Source organism: Vulpes lagopus, chromosome 8 (genome assembly GCF_018345385.1).
Source record: "Vulpes lagopus strain Blue_001 chromosome 8, ASM1834538v1, whole genome shotgun sequence".
Lineage (NCBI taxonomy): Eukaryota > Metazoa > Chordata > Mammalia > Carnivora > Canidae > Vulpes > Vulpes lagopus.
Genome location: NC_054831.1, coordinates 9,123,939 through 9,142,476, shown reverse-complemented (window position 1 = coordinate 9,142,476; position 18,538 = coordinate 9,123,939). Strand labels below are relative to the sequence as shown.

Sequence of the window (18,538 nt, the reverse complement as noted above, 5' to 3'; positions counted from 1 at the left end):
AGACCTCAGGAGAGACAGATCCTGAGCCAGAACCACCCATTCCCACATTCCTGAACCCGAGAAACTGTGAGATACCGAATGTTTGTTGTTTAAAGCCAGTAAAACTGGGAATCATTTGTTACAACGCAACAGTAGATAACTAATACGGAACGCTTCTCACCATTTCCAACTCTGGTCCAACTAGCAACCACTTCTGTCCCAGACTGTTGAATTAGCCTTCTAACTGGTCTCGCTTTTCCTACCCTTGCCCCACAATAGCGTGTTCTCATCTCAGCAGTCAGAATCAGCCCTTCAAAACATATCAGGTCACATTACTTCTCTGCTTCAAGCCTTTCAGTGACATCCTGCCTCATATAGGGTAAAAATCCAAGTCTCGTAGTGATCTTCAGTCGCTCCCCTCTTGCCCACTCTGCTTCAGGCATACTGGCCTCCCCGGTGTTTCTTTTGCACAGACCAAGCATGCTTCCACCTCAAGGCCTTTGCACTTGCTATTCCCTTTGTTAAGAATATATTTTCCCATGATTTGCTCTTCATTCAGGTCTCTGCCGAGACTGCCCTATTAGAGGGTGTTTCCCTGACCACCGTATAAAAAATCACCACCTCCCTCCTTACCCTGGAAGACTGGATTTCCCATAACATCTATCACCACACAATATAGTCTATGTTATTTGTTCACTTTTTTATTTTTTATTTTTTAAAGATTTATTTATTCATGATAGACAGAGAGAGAGAGAGAGAGAGAGAGGCAGAGAGAGAGAGAGAGAGAGAGAGAGAGAGGCAGAGACACAGGCAGAGGGAGAAGCAGGCTTCTCACAGGGAGCCCAGTATGGGACTTGATCCCAGGACTCCAGCATCATGTCCTGGGCTGAAGGCAGACACTCAACTGCTGAGCCACCCAGGCATCCCCCAGACTGATACTTTTAAAAATGTTTTTTGCAAGCTTAGAGACCACATCTTATTAATTATTCCATATTCAAGGCACTTAGTATATCTTTCTATATCTTTGTTAAAATGAATGAAAATACATTTTCTGACAAAGGAACATTGCTTAAATAACACCAATAAAACCACTGTGCTCAAACTATATTTTTGCAACTCTAAATTCATATGAGAACACAAGGAGTAAATTTTAGAACTTACTAGTATTTTTATACTTGGGTAGTTATAAGTAGCACTAGGGAAATACTTCGTATAAATCTGCACGAGTGTACTCGGGCTGCCATGACAAAATACTACAGACTGGATGACTAAAATTCCAGGAAAGCATCTTCTCACAGTTCTGAAGGCTAGTTCAGGACCCAGGTGCTGGCAAGGTTGGTTACTTCAGAGACCTCTCTCCTTGGCTTGTGGATGGCCACCCCACAGTGTCCTCACAGGGCCTGTCCTCTGTGTGTGCATGTGCACACCTCTGATGTCTCTCCGTGTGTCCAAATTTCCTTTTCTTTTAAGAATACCAGTCAGATTGGATTAGAGCCTGCTCATATGACCAATTTAACCTAATCACCCTGTTAAAGGCCCTTTCTCCTGGAGGGCGACTGGCTGCCTCAGTTGGTAGAGTAACTCTTGATCTCAGGATCATGAGTTCAAGGCACACATTGGGCATGGAGCCAACCAAAAGAAAGAAAGAAAAAGAAAGAAAGAAAGAAAGAAAGAAAGAAAGAAAGAAAGAAAGAACGGACGGAAGGAAGGAAGAAAGAAAGAAGGAAAGAAAGAAAGAAAGAAAGAAAGAAAGAAAGAAAGAAAGAAGGAAAGAAAGAAAGAAAGAAAGAAAGAAAGAAAGAAAGAAAGAAAGAAAGAAAGAAAGAAAGAAAGAAAGAAAGAAAGAAAGAAAGAAAGAAAGAAAGGTCCTTTTCCCAGTGTGGTCACACACTGAGGTTATGGGGTCTAGGACTTCAGCATATGGATTTGGGGGAAGACACAGTTCAGCTCATAGCAAAATACATACTTTCCATAGAGGAATTCCTGTAATCTTGTAAACAGAGTGTATCATTACTAAATAAGTAATTCATGATTGTAGTGGTGGGGCACCTGGGTGGCCCAGTCGGTTAGGCATCTGCCTTTGGCTCAGGTCATGGGTCCAGGGTCCTGGGATCAAGCCCTGCATTGGGGTCCCTCCTCAGCGAGGAGTCTGCTTCTCCCTCTCCCTCTGTCCTGCCCCACCCCTACCACTTGTGTGTGCACACTCTCTTTCTATCTCTCTAGCTGTGCTCTCTCTCAAATAAAATCTTTTTAAAAATATTTTATTTATTTATTTATGAGAGAGACAGAGAGAGAGAGAGAGAAAGAGAGTAAGAAAGAGGCAGAGGGAGAAGCAGACTCCATGCAGGGAGCCTGATGTGGGACTCGATCATGGGATTCCAGGACCCCGCCCTGGGCCGAAGGCAGGCGCCAAACTGCTGAGCCACCCAGGGATCCCCTAAATCTTAAAAAAAAAAAAAAAAGATTGTAGTAGTTTCCTATTGCTCCTGTAACAAACTACTACAAATGTAGTAGCTCAAATAATGACAATTTGTAATCTTATATTTCTGGATTAAGAAGTCTTGTCTGGCTAAATTCAAGGTGTTGGTAGGACTACATTCTGTTTGAAGGCTCTGGTGGAGCTTCCAGCTTTAGAGGTGCCTGCATTCCTTGGCTTCTGGCCTCTTCCTCCATCTTCAAAGCCCATGATGGCCTGTGCAATCCTTCTTGCTCTGATACTGCTTCAGTGGGCACATCTCCTTCTCTGACTCTACTTCTCTTGCCTTTCCTTCCTGAGGACCCTTGTAATTACATTGGGCCCACCCAGTTAATCCAGTGATCTCCCAATCTCAAGATCATTCATCACACCTGCAAAAGCCAACATAACATAAGGTCATATATGTAGCTTCTGGAGATTAGGATATGAGGCATCTTTGGCAGAGGCATTTTTCTGCCTACCACAGTGATATGTGTCACGATCTAAATTGCAAAATCAAAAACATTGCTGTATTCCCCCCCCCCAGATTTGCATATTATTTTTTTTATTTTGTAAGGTAATCTCTCTACTCGGAGAGTATGGGGCTGAGAGTCACAACGTGGAGATCAAGAGTCAGGGGCTCCACTGACTGAGCCAGCCAGGGCACTAGATTTGTATTTTTAAAAGACAAAATTCATATGTTTATTTAAAAAGTCATTCATACTTACATACATAGAAAACTATTAGCAGGCAGTTGAGTGTTGCTTAATACAGATGATTTCAATTCAAGTCTTGGCTTCAAATGCACTACATATGTGACCTTGGGCAAATGATTTAGTCTTTTTTTTAAATAAATCTTTTTTTAAAAAGATTAAGGAGATTAAAAAAATAAATTATTTAATAAATAAATTTTTTAAAGTAATCTCTATACTCCACATGGGGTTGAACTCACAAGCCCAAGATCAGGAGCCGCTGCATGCTCCACCGACTAAGTCAGCCAGGCGCCTCTAATATAGTGTCTTTGGATCAGTTTCCTCAACTGCTGATAATGGGAATAATAACAGCATTTTGCTTATGGGGTCCTTATGAGGAGTAGTTGAATGAAAAGCTTAGAATTTACCTAACACATAACAAGTTGCTATTAAAAAAAGAATTAAAACAATTTGTTTTGAAGATTTTATTTGACAGAGAGAAAGCACAAGTAGGCAGAGTGGCAAGCAGAGGGAGAGGGAGACTCAGGCCCTCCAATGAGCAGAGCCTGATGTGGGCTTGATCCCAGGACCCCGGGGATCATGACTTGAGCCAAAGGCAGAAGCTTAACCAACTGAGCCACCCAACCCCCCCATTAAAAATATATTTTTTTAAGATTTTATTTATTTATTCATGAGAGACACAGAGAGAGAGAGAGAGAGAGAGAGAGGCAGAGACACAGGCAGAGGGAATAGCAGGCTCCATGCAGGGAGCCTGATGTGGGACTCCATCCCGAGTCTCTAGGATCAAGCCCTGGGCTGAAGGCGGCGCTAAACCGCTGCGCCACCAGGGCTGCCCAATAAAAAAACAATTTTTTTTTCAATAAAAAATTTTTAAGTGAAAATTCCTTCTCTCTTCCTCCAAACTCCATTCCCCAGAGATAACCACTATAAATAGCTTCTTGTGCGTTTAAATTCTGTTTGGGATTGTGTTTGTTTACAGAAACAGAATCTTTAATTCTTTAATTTGCTTTTGCACTTACTACCTTGTGAACATTTTTCTGTTAGCATACATAAAGAAGTACCTCTTCCTTTTCCAAGACTGGGTGGTGTTTCGTTGTAGAAACATACAATCCTCAGTTGATGGGCATTTTCAAAAGCTTTTGGGCACATTCTGGGGCATATTTATCCTTGTACACTTATGTGAAAATACTAGTAACACAGATTCCTCGTCATGGAATTACTAAGACCAAAGAAATGTACACTATTCATTTTAATGGCATATTTTATTTTAAGCATTTTGTTTTATTATTGAATCTGTAGTTCAGGGCTAACTTGACCAGCGATGGTATTTCTGTTAGCTAGTTTGAGTATCACTGCCATGGGATACAGCACAAATGCCATCTATAATTTATTCGACCTTCATAATTATGCTAGTTTTGAAAGAATTTTAAATTGGGCAATTTACATTATTTCAACATTTATTCATAAAATGAGATTTCATTAATATTTTCATGTCACCGTATTTTAACTTTGAGTAGTCCAAACTTTACATAAAATGCCAATTACTTCACTGTCCTTACAAACTGCCCTCCAAAAAACTGCTGTATTAATTAGACTCCATCCAACAGGATATGGTTTTCTTGCACCTTTGCCATCACTAATTAGATATTACTATTCTTTTTCATATTTTCCAGTTAGACGGTGAAAATAGTGTCATATTTAATTAGCATTTTCCTGATAACTAGTAAGTTGAGCATCCTGTCATGTTTAATTACCATTTATATCCTTTCTGTAATTTGCCTGTTTGTATTCTTTGTCCACTTGTCTGTGAAGTTTGAATTTTTTTTCCTCTGAGACCTTTACAAATCTGAAGAAACATCTTTGGATTTTTTTCCCCCTAAGTTACAGAAATAGGAATGACCAGGAAATTAGCTATTGGTGAGATCGCTGGGTGGCTCAGTGGTTTAGCACCTGCCTTCGGCCCAGGGCGTGATCCTGGAGACCTGGGATCGAGTCCCACTTCGGGCTCCCTGCATGGAGCCTGCTTCTCCCACTGCCTGTGTCTCTCGTGAATAAATAAATAAAATCTTAAAAAAAAAAAGAAATTAGCTATTGGAAATATTTGTTAAAATTTAATTTAAGGCAAAAATATGCCTATCTAAAACTCAATTGAAAGTGCTGATTCAGGAGTTGAGGTTGAATCCAACCTAAAAATAAGTTGTTTTCCAACTTATGTCCACTTTAAAGTTGGTTACTTTGATCTTCGAATGAGTTATAGTGGTGGTTAAGTATTTAGGCCAATCCACAAAAATCCCTGTGATAAAACCAGACAACCATATCTGCTGAACTAAATGACAAAAGCTTTTTTATTTCTGCTACTGCCTGTAAAGGGAAACATGGGTGATAGAGTTTAGATGTCAAAGAATTGAAATTCTCTTGGACATTTAGATGATTTATGAGGAATATGGGACTGCATGTTTGAAGTGGGGGACTAAATGGAAAGTTGATAATACTAATCAATACTAATAATCCTAAGATATTGGCCTGAGTTCTAGATCTTAGGAATATTGGTATCCCTGAAATAAGAGAGTGGGAAACAATTGTCCTTATCTTATTCCCAAACCTGCACCAGCTCTATGCCCTGGATCCATGATCCATTTTCTCTGGGTCCTTTCATCACTTAGCCTGAATCCCAGCCTTTGTCCTGGGACTTTATTTTCTCAGGCCTACCCAGCACCTCTTAGTGTACTGCCCTCCTTCTCTTTGCTCTCTCAAATTATTTGCTCCTTGACTTCAGGCTGGATTTCTAAGTTTCTGCCGACCTGGAGTAGGGCCCTGTGGGTAGAGGTGGTGTGGGAGAGTGTTGGAGGCAGAAGCACTTTGAGGAAGCATGGGAGCCTGGCTCTAGGCTACAGAGCAGGGAAGGCAGATCTCAGCAAGACTCTTCTTGTATTTTATCATTTTTTTATAAACTAATTTTCTGAGATTAAAAAAATGAATACATATATATACAAATAGTAATACAAAAATTAAATCAGTTTCAAGAGGTTTTAGAATAAATGTAAGTTTCCCTTTGGCCCCATGTCCCCAGTTCCTATGACAATCATCGTTAACAGTTTTCTTGTATATCCTTCAAGGAATGGTCTATGCATATATACAAAATACATTAACACAAAAAGAAGAATCTTATATGTTGTGTTCTATACCTTGTTTTTTAAAAGCTTTAAAATTCAGAAATATCCTAAGTGCACAAAAAAGAAGATAATATTATACCAAACACCACTAACAAAAGATGTTAACATTTGTCACTTTACTTCATTTTATCCAAATTATCAAATATGTTGGTGTACCTTGCTCACAATATCCTCTTCTTTTGATGTCTGTAGTGTCTGTAGTGCTGTTCTCTTTTTCCTTCATTGAACGGTAATTTGAGCTTTCTCCCTTTTTTTCATGATCCCTTGCTAGAGGTTTATTTATTATTATTATTATTATTTTAATATTTTATTTATTTATTCATGAGAGATATAGAGAGAGGCAGAGACATACGCAGAGGGAGAAGCAGGCTCCCCCCAGGGAGCCCAATGCAAGATTTGATCCAGGTACTGTGGGATCATGCCCTGAGCCAAAGGCAGATGCTCCACCACTGAGCCACCCAGGTGTCCCTCATTTTATTATTTTTTTCTTAGATCTTTTAGCTCTGTTAATTTTCTCTATTTTTATTTATTTATTTGTTTTTTTTTTTTATTGATTTCTGTTCTTACCTGTATTATTTCCTTCCTACTATTTCCTTGAGGTCTTATTTGTTGTTCTTTTCTTAGGTTCTTGAGATAGAGGCTTAAATCATCATTTTCAGCTATTTTTCCCCTAAATTTTCTTTAAGTGTAGCTTTGCAGGTTTTGATAAGTTGTTTCTTGATTCTCCTTCAGTTTAAAATATTTCCTGAGTTCTATTTTGATTTCTTCTTCAACCCATAGACTACTTAGAAACATTTTGTTTAATTTCCAGGTAGTTGGGGATTTTTTGGTTACTTTTTCTTGATTTCAAGCTGATAACATGTGATCAAAGAATCAGATACTCCAAATGATTTTAATTTTGTTGTCATCCTATCTCAGGGCCATATTAATCTCCACTTCATCATCCCGGGTTCATTATACATGCTGCTGCAGTGAATACCATATTTATTAAATATCTTTAAAAGCATAAAAATGTTACATACATAGTCATATTTCTACCCCTCTCCTATTTTCCCTCCATTCCCTTCAACTAACTGTGCTAAAGTTAATATTATTTCCAAGGGCATACTATTTTACATAGTTACAAATACATACATAATATATACTATTTTTGTATGTTTAAAATTTTACATAAATGGTGTCCTAATATATTATTTCCAACTTCGCTTTATTTTTATTTTTTATTTTTAAGAAATATTTTATTTATTTATTCATGAGAGACACAGAGAGAGAGGCAGAGACACAGACAGAGGGAGAAGCAGGCTCCCAGGGAGCCTGATGAGGGACTCCATCCCAGGACCCTGGGATCACCCCCTGAGCCAAAGGCAGAAGCACAACTGCTGAGCTACCTAGGCATCTCTCTAACTGTGCTTTATTATTTAACAATGTTTTTGAGATTTATTCATGTTGATTATGTAGTTCATTCGTTTCAGTGGCCAATGGTATTCTATTATTATTTTTTTTATTTTAAAGATTTATTTATTTATTTATTTATTTATTTATTTATTCATGAGAGACAGAGAGAGAGAGAGAGAGAAAGAGAGAAAGAGGCAGAGACACAGGTAGAGGGAGATGCAGGCTCCATGCAGGGAGCCCGATGTAGGACTTGATCCCAGGTCTCCAGGATCAGGCCCTGCGCTGAAGGTGGCACTAAACTCCTGAGCCACCAGGGCTGCCTGGTATTCTATTATAAATCATAGTTTATTCAAACATCTCCCTTACTGAGAGTGGCTAGGTGGTTTCCACTATTTTGCAGCAATAAATCTTCATTTATCCCTGTGCAACGTGTGCGTTGGGTGTGTAGAAGTGTATTTATTGAGTTGTAGGATATGGACCTCTTCAGCTTTACCAGGGATTAATAATATGCCCTCCAAGGAAATGAAATTAATTTATACCCTCCTTGGCATTTTATGAGAGATGTTATTTCCTTATATTCTCACCATTTTCTGTAATCAGAGATACATACTAATTTTTGCCAAACTGGGTGAGTAAATTCCCTGATTATAAATGAGGTTAAATATCTTTTCTTATATTTATTAACCATTTGGATCTTCTCTCTTGAGAATTGCTAATTGACTTCTTTGCCTATTTCTTCTTTTTTTGTTATCCTTTTTTGTATTGATTGTAGAGACTTTTTTTTTAAAGGACTTTATTTTTTTATGAATGAGAGACACACACACACAGAGGCAGAGACACAGGCAGAGGGAGAAGCAGGCTCCACGCACCGGGAGCCCGACTTGGGATTCGATCCCGAGTCTCCAGGATCAGGCCCTGGGCCAAAGGCGGCGCCAAACCGCTGAGCCCCCCGGGCTGCTCTGATTGTAGAGATTTTTTTTTTTTAAGATTTTATTTATTCAGTCATGACAGACATAGAGAGAAAGAGGCAGAGACACAGGCAGAGGGAGAAGTAGGCTCCATGCACGGAGCCCGATGTGGGACTTGATCCTGGGTTCCCAGGACCACGCCCCAGGCTGATGGCGGCGCTAAACCCCTGGGCCACAGGGGCTGCCCCTGTAGAGATTTTTTTATATGCATATTTTGAGTACCAACTTTTTAGTTAAATGTGCTATAGAGATTTCACTAAATTTTTGGTTTAACTTTTCACCTTGTTTATATGTTTTTCCTATATAGAAGTTTATAATTTTAATGTAGTTCAGATTTGTCAATCTTTTAATATATGGCTTATATACTTGGGTTTTGTTTGAGAGATCTTTCCCTACTCTGATTTTATGAGGATATATTACCTTTTTTTAAAAAATTTTTTTTAAAGACTTTATTTATTTATTCCCGAGACACACACACACACACACACACACACACACACACAGAACCACCCAGGCTGCCCTTTTTAAAAAAAATTTTTTTTTAAGATTTATTTATTTATTATTTATGATAGTCACAGAGAGAGAGAGAGAGAGAGAGAGGCAGAGACATAGGCAGAGGGAGAAGCAGGCTCCATGCACCGGGAGCCCGACGTGGGATTCGATCCCGGGTCTCCAGGATCGTGCCCTGGGCCAAAGGCAGGCGCCAAACCGCTGCGCCACCCAGGGATCCCCTTTTTAAAATTTTTTTAAAGGGAGTGGTAAGGGAAGGACAGAGGGTGAGAGAGAGAATCCCAAGCAGGCTCGATGTCAAATGCAGAGCCCAAATCAGGGCTCGATCTCACAACCCTGAGATCATGACCTGAGCCAAAATCATGAGTTGGATATTTGACTGAGCTATCCAGGTGCCCCTAATTCTAAGTTATAAAGATTAAAATTCTATCTTAAGATGATAGAAAACTTGCATGCATGTGTTTGCAAAGTCAAAACTATAAAACAATGTACATTCAGAGACTTGGTTTTATCTCTGTCTGTTCCACCCTCTCCTTCTCTTGCCCTAGGTTAACCACTTGTTGGGGCACCTGGGCGGCTCAGTGGTTGAGCATCTGCCTTTGGCTCAGGTCATGATCCCAGGGTCCTGGGATGGAGTCCCGCATTGGGCTCCCCATGGGGAGTCTGCTTCTCCCTCTATCTGTGTCTCTACCTCTCTCTCTCTGTGTGTCTCTCATAAATAAATAAAATCTTAAAAAAAAAAGACATAGTTGTATTTGTTAGGTACCCTTTCAGTGATTCTTTTTTTAAAAAATTTTTAAATTATTTATTTATATATGATAGTCACAGTGAGAGAGAGAGAGAGAGAGAGAGAGGCAGAGACATAGGCAGAGGGAGAAGCAGGCTCCATGCACCGGGAGCCCGATGTGGGATTCGATCCCGGGTCTCCAGGATCGTGCCCTTGGCCAAAGGCAGGTGCTAAACCGCTGCGCCACCCAGGGATCCCCCCTTTCAGTGATTCTCTGCTGATATGAACAAATTCATATATATATAGCATTCTATCCCTACTGTTTAACACCTTACTTTTCCACCAGACAGCCTGGAGATCACTTTGCCTTTAGAGATCTTCCTCTTTTTCTTCCTCTACTTCCCCTACTCTTTCCCCCTCCCCATCCTCTCTTCCCCCTCCTTTTTTTCTCACAGCTACGTAGTATTTGTGTGAATGCACCACAATCCCAGTGATGAAAATTTGGGTTCTTTCCAATTTTGTGATAATATAAATAATGCCAAAATGAATAACCTTGTGCATGGGTCATTTCATATTTAGCCAATGTATGTTTGTGAGATTACTGGGCCAAAAGACAAAAGCATGTTAAAATCATCGCTTTGAATTAATTGTTGCTGGTATGTAGAGAAGTGATGCTGATCATTTTTCAGTGGGATTTCTTGACTTTTGTGTGTTTTTTAGATCATCTGCAATATTGATAGTTTGTCCTTGCTTTCTAACTCCAATGCATTTTTATACCTTTTATTTACTTATATTTGACCTCTAGAACAATGCTGAATAGAAACGGTGCTGAGAGTGGGCATTCTAATCATGCCTGACATGAAAGGCCATACAACATCATGGTTAGGAGATGCACAATGGAGCACACTGCTTGGTTCAATCCTTGTTCTCACTATGTGACCTTTCTCACTGTGTGACCGTGGACAAGCCACTTCCCCTCTCTATTTCTCATCTTTCTTTCTTTAAGAGGGAAATCATAATAGTACTCATCTCATAGAGTCATTGTGAGGACGAAATGATTATATGTATGAGACATATGTACTATATGTGCATGTGTATGTATGTACATATATATTAGAGCTATACCTGGCAAATATTGGATACTGTACAAATTCATGTTACTGTTACTATTATCATTATTATTTAAATAAGCTCTGCACCCAACATGGGGCCTGAACTCACAATCCTGAGACCCCGGGTCATACACTCTACTGATTGAGACAGTCAGGGACCTTGTTATTGTTATTATTGCTACTACTTTTAGGCTTCTGGTAACAAGCCTATATCAGGTTTAGAAAGTTCCCTTTTAAATTTATTTTCTAAGACTTTTTATTCATAAGTAGGTATTAGAATTATATGAAATAATTTTCCTATATTTTTGAGATGATCATTTTTTTCCTTGTTAATATGGTGAACTATATTAAATAGTCTTCCAAAGTTACTCCATCCTTGGATTATCCTGGGATTAACTCTACTGGTCACAATTTATCTATACTTTTGGTTTGTTGATAGATTCAACTTCTTCCTAACATTTTATTTAGACTTTGTGCCACGTATGTTCCTAAGTGATTTTTCATATGCAACTTTCTTTTGCCTCCCATCATTGCGAGTTTGAGCAACCTCGTAATTTGAGTTGGGGATTTCCTTCTGTTTCTATTATTTGGAACAAATTATGTGAGATATGGATTGTCTGTTCTCTGAGAGTTTAAGGTTCACCTGTAAAGCAGTGTAGATCTGAAGCTTTTCTTGAGGTTTTCCTTTTTAATCCAATCAGTGGGTTCAATTTATTTACTGTTACAGTCTCTCAGATTTTCCTTTTCTTCTTGAGTCAGTACTGATAACTTATGTGCTTCTGAAGGGTTGTCTAATAGGTCTGATTTTAAGTTAGTATAATAATTTTTCTCAATTATTGTAGTATATTCATTTTTTTTTATTCCTGATAGGACTGAGTTATGCTTTTGTGCTTTTTTTTTCTTGTTTATTCTTGGCAGTTTATCTATTTTATTAATTTTTAAAAAAATCAATCTTTTGGTTTCCTGATCACCTCCATTGTTTCTTTTATATCTTATTAATATTTGCTCTTATCTTTATATTTTCTTCTAATTTAGGGAGGTAACCAATTTTTTAAAAAAATATTTTATTTATTTATTCATGAGAGACACAATGAGAGAGAGACGCAGAGGGAGAAGCAGGCTCCATGCAGGGAGCCCAATGCGGGACTCCATCCCGGGCCTCTAGGACCACGCCCTGGGCCGAAGGCAGGCGCCAAACTGCTGAGCCACCCAGGCATCCCCCTTTAATTTGGGTCAATAGCTCACTAATATTTGATCTTTGTCTTTCTATAGCAATGTCCAATTGAATAACTCTTTTTAATACTGTTACTCAAATATTTTATAATTTCACTTCTGTGTGATGCATCAAGTATTGATAGAAGGGTTATAAAATTTCCCACTACAGTGGAGGGTTATAATTTTTTCTTCATAATTCTATCAGTGTTTGTTCTGTGTGTTTTGTTAGGAGTATACGAGTTTTTTTTTTTAAGATTTATTTATTTATTTGAGAGAGAGAGTTTGCAGGGAGGGGCAGAAGGACAGGGAGAAACTTTAGCTGCTCTTGGACCCCCACAAAGGGCTTGATCTAAGACCCTAAGATTGTGACCTGAGCCAAAACCAAGAGCCTGATGCATAACCGACTGCCCCTCCCAGTACCCCAGGGGTATACTAGTTCAGAAGTATTAAATCATCCTGGGGAATTATTCCTTCGTGGTTCCTCCTTACCTCCAGTGGAGAGATTTACTAACCTATGTTTTGTCTGGTAATAGAACTCTATCAGCTTTCTTTTGGTTTGAATTTGTCCATATTTTCCCATTCTATTAGTTTTACTTTTCCTTATCATTTATTTTTAAGTATGTCTCTTATAAATAGTATAGCCAGAATTATGTGTGTGTGCTTGCATGTGTTATTCCAGTCTTTTAACTGGAATGATTAGGGATGCCTGGGTGGCTCAGCGGTTGTGCATCTGCCTTTGGCTCAGGTCCAGATTCCAGGGTCCTGGGATTGAGTCCTGCACCAGGCTCCCCACAAGGAGCCTGCTTCTCCCTCTGCCTATGTCTCTGTCTCTCTCTCTCATGAATAAATACATAAAGTCTTAAAAAAAACTAGAATGATTAGTTCATTTACATGAATTGTGATTACTAATACACCTATTAATTTTCATCATCCTGTTTTGTGCTTTCGTTTAATCCTGCTCTTTGCTTTTTTGTTTCATTTCAGTTTTCTCCTTTCTGTTTTGTTTTCTTTACTCCATTTTTTTCCCCATTAGACAAAAGCCTACATTTCCCTCCATACCATGAAAACATGGCCATGGGACCCCATTTTGCTCAGTAAGTTGTGAGCTGAAGTTGTTTCATGGAGCTTCACAGAAGGTGCAGACTTAGCTTTCACAGACTTAGCTTTCATGCACATTTTTAAAATATATATTTTGTAATTAATTGATTATTTATTTTTAAAAGTTAGCTCTATGCCCAATGTGGAGCTTGAACTCACAATCCAGAGATCAAGAGTCTCATGCTCTACTGACTGAGCCAATCAGGCATCCCCAGCTTCCATGCACGTTTTTCTTACTTGCCTTACCTCTTTTACTTGCTGGACCATGATTACGATGCCTAGGGCATAAAGACAATCTTAGAGTGACCCTGAGAGTGACAGCCACATCCTAAGAATGTGGAACAGAAAGATAAAAGGACCCATGGACATTAATGACATAATGGGGCTCCTGCACCAGCCTTGTTTAAATTTTTTTTTTATTTTTAAAAAAGATTTTTAAAATTTATTTATTTAGAGAGAGAACAAGCTGGGGGGAGTGGCAGAGGGAGAGGGAGAAGCAGGCTTCCCCCTGAGCAGGGATCCCAACGTGGGGCTCTATCCCAGGACTCCCCTATCATGACCAAAGGCAGAGGCTTAACCAACTGAAGCCACCCAGGTGCCACCTGCCCCAGCCTTTGCTGTCCATCTCCAGACTCTTAACTGCGTGAGGGAAAAATAAATCTCTATTTGTTGTCACCTTAAAATGAGTTTTCTATTTCATTCAGCTGTGAACTAATCAACTGATTACAGAGCAACTATTTTGGGAGTTATCCTTATACATTTTTTCTTCCTTTCTCTTTCTCTTCCTTCCTCCCTCTGTTCCTTGATGCTGTCCCTTAACATTTTAACACGTTTAGTTGAACTTGACTTATGAAAAGCTAATATTTATCAGTATTTCTCTGTGCCTCTTGAATATCAAGGGCCTTAGAATCTACATTCTAAGCCTCTACCTTATATTGTAATTGTTGAGTGGCGTTTTGATTTGGCTTTGCCTTGTTTGACAACTCTGCCAGTTGGTTATTTCGAACATGTTTTATACAGTAGTACTTGTTTAGATTTGCCCGTGTTTACTGCCATTTCTGTCTTCATCATTGCTTCTGGAATTCTCTTCCTCCCTTCTATGCAAATTTCTTTCTTCTTGCAGTATATCCTTAGTTGTTCAGAATCTCATCATGTAGACCAAGCCCATAGGTGGATGGGGCCCTTCAGGTAAAATGCCTCAAGTGTAGCTCCTCTGAGATAGCTCCTCTAGATCTGAAGCCTGTGAATTAGAGCAGTTTTCTGTCCCTCTCCACCTGACATGTAATGGTGGGAAAGCCATGGGACAACCACTCTATATACTGGTCCATAGAAATTCTCAAATCCATTAGGGCATGGGTTATCAGGTCTTTTTTTTTTTTTAAGATTTTATTTTTTTATTCACGAGAGACACAGAGAGGCAAAGACGTAGGCAGAGGGAGAAGCAGACTCCCCATGGGGAGCCTGATGCAGTACTCGATCCCAGGACCCCGGGGATCATGACCTGAACGAAGGCAGACACTTAACCACTGAGCCACCCAGGTGTCCCTGGGCTGTCAGTTCGTGATGAGAGCTCAAGATCTGGCAGGAATTCTTCATTGGAATTACCTCCTGGACTCTTGGTTCCATCGTCAGTCATCTTCCTGGTCCACAAAAGGTAACCCATCTTTGAAAATTTAGTTTTCTCAGCCTACTTCCTGCTTGTAGTGTTTCAGTGTCTCAAGTCTTTTTCCTTTTGCACTGCCTCTGACTCTTTCAGTTCAAGCTGCCAGGTGGTGTTTCTCATGGAATTCTCTTTGAAAACTTCATGTGTCGTCTCTTATTTTTATTGGGGTTCACTCCATGAAGCAAAGCCACACTCACACAACTTTTTGAGATAAGCCCTTCCTTAACTTAGTTTGTGCTCTTGACTCCTTTGGCTTTCTTGAAACTCTAAAATTTCACTGAATGATTCTTAACAAAGCATTTCTCAGTCACTCCCTCAGCTTCATCTTCATACCATGTTCTCCTGAGATTGTTCTGATTTGATCTGCACCTAGGAGCCATTCCTTTTTCTTTTTCAAGATTTTATTTATTTATTCATGATAGACACAGAGAAAGGCAGAGACATAGGCAGAGGGAGAAGCAGGCTCCCTGCCATGAGCCCGGTGTGGACTTGATCCCAGGACCTCGGGATCACAACCGGAGTCAAAGGATGACGCTCAACCACTGAGCCCCTCAAGTGCCCCCTCAGAGTCATTTCTTAATTTTAGCATTGTTTTGTCATCTGAGGAGGCAAGAATATTCAAAACCACTAGATCCTGGCAGCTTTTTAGGAAACCTCCTTTAGCTTCTCTCTTTGCTCTCACATTCTACTTTAAGCAGCAAGAAGACATCAGATAGCATGTTCAACACCTTGCTTGGAAATCTGTGTAGCTGAATCATACCCCCTTAAGTCTATTTCTTACTTCACATATCTCAGTAGGCAATAATGTTTCCGCCACAACAAAGCTCTCCCATCCTCTGGTTTGTAATAATATTTTCTTCACTTTCCTTTTAGCCCTTACCTGTAAAGCCTCCTCAGAGTCCCTCAAGTTTCTACTAACAGCTATTTATTTATTTTAAAGATTTTATTTATTTATTCATGAGACACACAGAGGGAGAGGCAGAGACATAGGCAGAGGGAGAAGCAGGCTCCCTGTCAGGAGCCTAATGCAGGATTCATTCCCAGGATCCCGGGATCACCATCTGAGCCAAAGATAGATGCTCAACCGCTGAGCCACCCAGGCATCCCAACAGCTATTTATTTATTATACTATTTATTGAAAGCTCTTCAGCCTTGCACTGAACACCCTCCTCAAACTCATTCAAATTTTCCATACACTTTCCAATTTCAAAGATACTCCCATATCTTGGATTTCCATTATAGCACCACAACACTTGGAGGTACTCAAATCCTTATTGTCTACTGTTGTGTAACAAGTTACCCTTATTACTTAATGGCTTGAAACAATAATAAATGCTTATTAATTCAAACAGTTTCTGTGGGTCAGGAATTTGGGAGTAGCCTAGCTCGGTTGTTGGGTCACATATAGTGTTGCATGGAACCTCGGTCATCTGGAGGCTTGACTGGGGTTTGAGGCTCCAATTCCATGTTGACTCATAGACGTGGCTGACAAGTAAGTGGCGGTTGTAGGCAAGAAGTTTCAATTTCTTTCCCCATGGACCTCTCCAGAGTGCTGCTGAGCATTGTTAGCATATGGCAGTTGGCTTCTCCCAGAGTGAGTGATCCAAGAGGCAGCAGCAAGGCAAAATCCCCACCATCTTTTATGACCAAGACTTGGAATATCATTCATGCGATATCCTCTGGTTACATAGATCAGCCCTAATTCAGTGTGGGATGGAAATGCAGAAATATAAATCCCAGAGAAGAGAATCTGCAGTGCCATCTTGAAGACTGGTTGCCATATAGTACAAAATGAAGGCAGTGGTTTTATTTTTCGAAATGGGTTTTAACTTTATTTTTTCTTATTTCAAAAGAAATAAATATTGGTTACATTAAAAAAGATACAAAAAAGAAAAAATATTTTTCTAAAAATTCCAATATTCATACAGTTTGAAACCATCACATTATATCCCTAAGTGTATATGGCTTTTTATAATTTTAAGGACTTAACTGGTAGAGATTTCGTAAAGTATATCCAAGTATGCATTGAGCATGTTTTCCTGGCCTTTAAAAATGGACAGACATCTCCAATCATATTAAGGGATGTTTTATTATACTAAGGGCTCCCCCCCCCCCCCAATAAGTAAGTATTGCTTTCTCTGGTTTTCTGCTGGTGGGCCAGGAGCTCTCCACACCATATCTATCCTTTAGAGTTGAACTTTTGACAGGCATATTTTTCCAACTCTGGAAAGCCCTTGGACTTTAGAAGTGCTTTAAATTGGAAGCACTTGGAATTCAGAAGCCACAAAAATGCTTAATGCCTTTAGAATGCTGGACTAACCAGTTTTGGAGAGAAATCTTATATACCTGGCTCTTCTAAGTTGCACAATTAGAGCTTTTATATCAACATGGTCTTCACATCCATTCTGAAATCAGATACCCATCAACCAGTAGAATCACAGTTCTGCTGATTTCTACAGGGAGCCCAGTGTTCCTGACAACACCATCCCACTTACTCCAGAAAGAATGTTCTACAGTGAGGAGGGAAGGTGTCCCCAAATCTTGGGTATTTAGTCCCTGTAGAAAACTCTCTCTTTTGTAAGAACAGGTGTCCAGAAAGGCTAGTTATAGTGGTGCTTTCGGAGTCAGAAGAGAAAAAAATGAGCTTCAAGAAACCAAGAAAGTCCCCAGCTTTGGGATCATTGGACTCCACATGCTTATTATATCATCACGCTGTCTTCCTCTCTTGTATAAAGAGGTATTGGTCTTCCTTTCCTCCCTACCTCCCTCTCTCCTTCTCTCCTTCCTTCTTCCTTCCTTCCTTCCTTCCTTCCTTCCTTCCTTCCTTCCTTCCTTTCCTTCCTTCCCTCCTTTAAAAAAATTACACTGGTAATACAGGTTTATTGTAGAAAGATGAGAAAATGCAGATAAACAAAAGGAACAAAATGAAATTTGCCAACCAGATTTCACCACTGTTAAAATTTGAATATCCTTCCAAATGTGTTTTCCTATTTATTAGCCATTTCTTGTTTTTTTTCAGGGAACTGGGTTAAAAAAGCAATAAGCTATTGCTTTCTTGCATTGAACAATAAGCTATTGCTTTCTTGCATTGAACAATAAGCTATTGCTTTCTTGCATTTAGACAGACCATTATATGGGTTGATTCTTTATGAACTATTTCCTAATTTGGAAATAACTGAAAAAGTATACAAAATATTAGGCAAAATTTAACACAGTTTTCATGAAATATCCTCTTATTTTCTTCTTTTCCTCTTTCTATTTTTTTCCCCATTATGTAAAGATAGAGATGAAAGAAGGCAGAGAAGAAAAAAGGAAATTTGGTGGAGGTATAGTATATAACAACAAGAGAACAAAAATCAACTAAAACTAAGATATATTAATATATTTCAGACCAATTTGGGAAGAGGGAGGGTAGTTGAAAACCCACATGGACCAGCATCCTTGCCTGTTTGGGGATGGCAGTGAGGATGGTGCTAAGGCTCGTTAAGTCAGTTGTCTGGACTGGAATTTGGTGCTGATGAGATCAAGGG

The 18,538-nt window shown here is 39.3% G+C and overlaps 1 protein-coding gene across 1 annotated transcript in view; it reads left to right on the top strand.

Annotated features, from left to right (window-relative positions):
* FBXO36 (F-box protein 36) overlaps nt 1–18,538 on the top strand; it is a 99,994-nt gene that overhangs the window by 62,430 nt on the left and 19,026 nt on the right. The window lies entirely within an intron of this gene.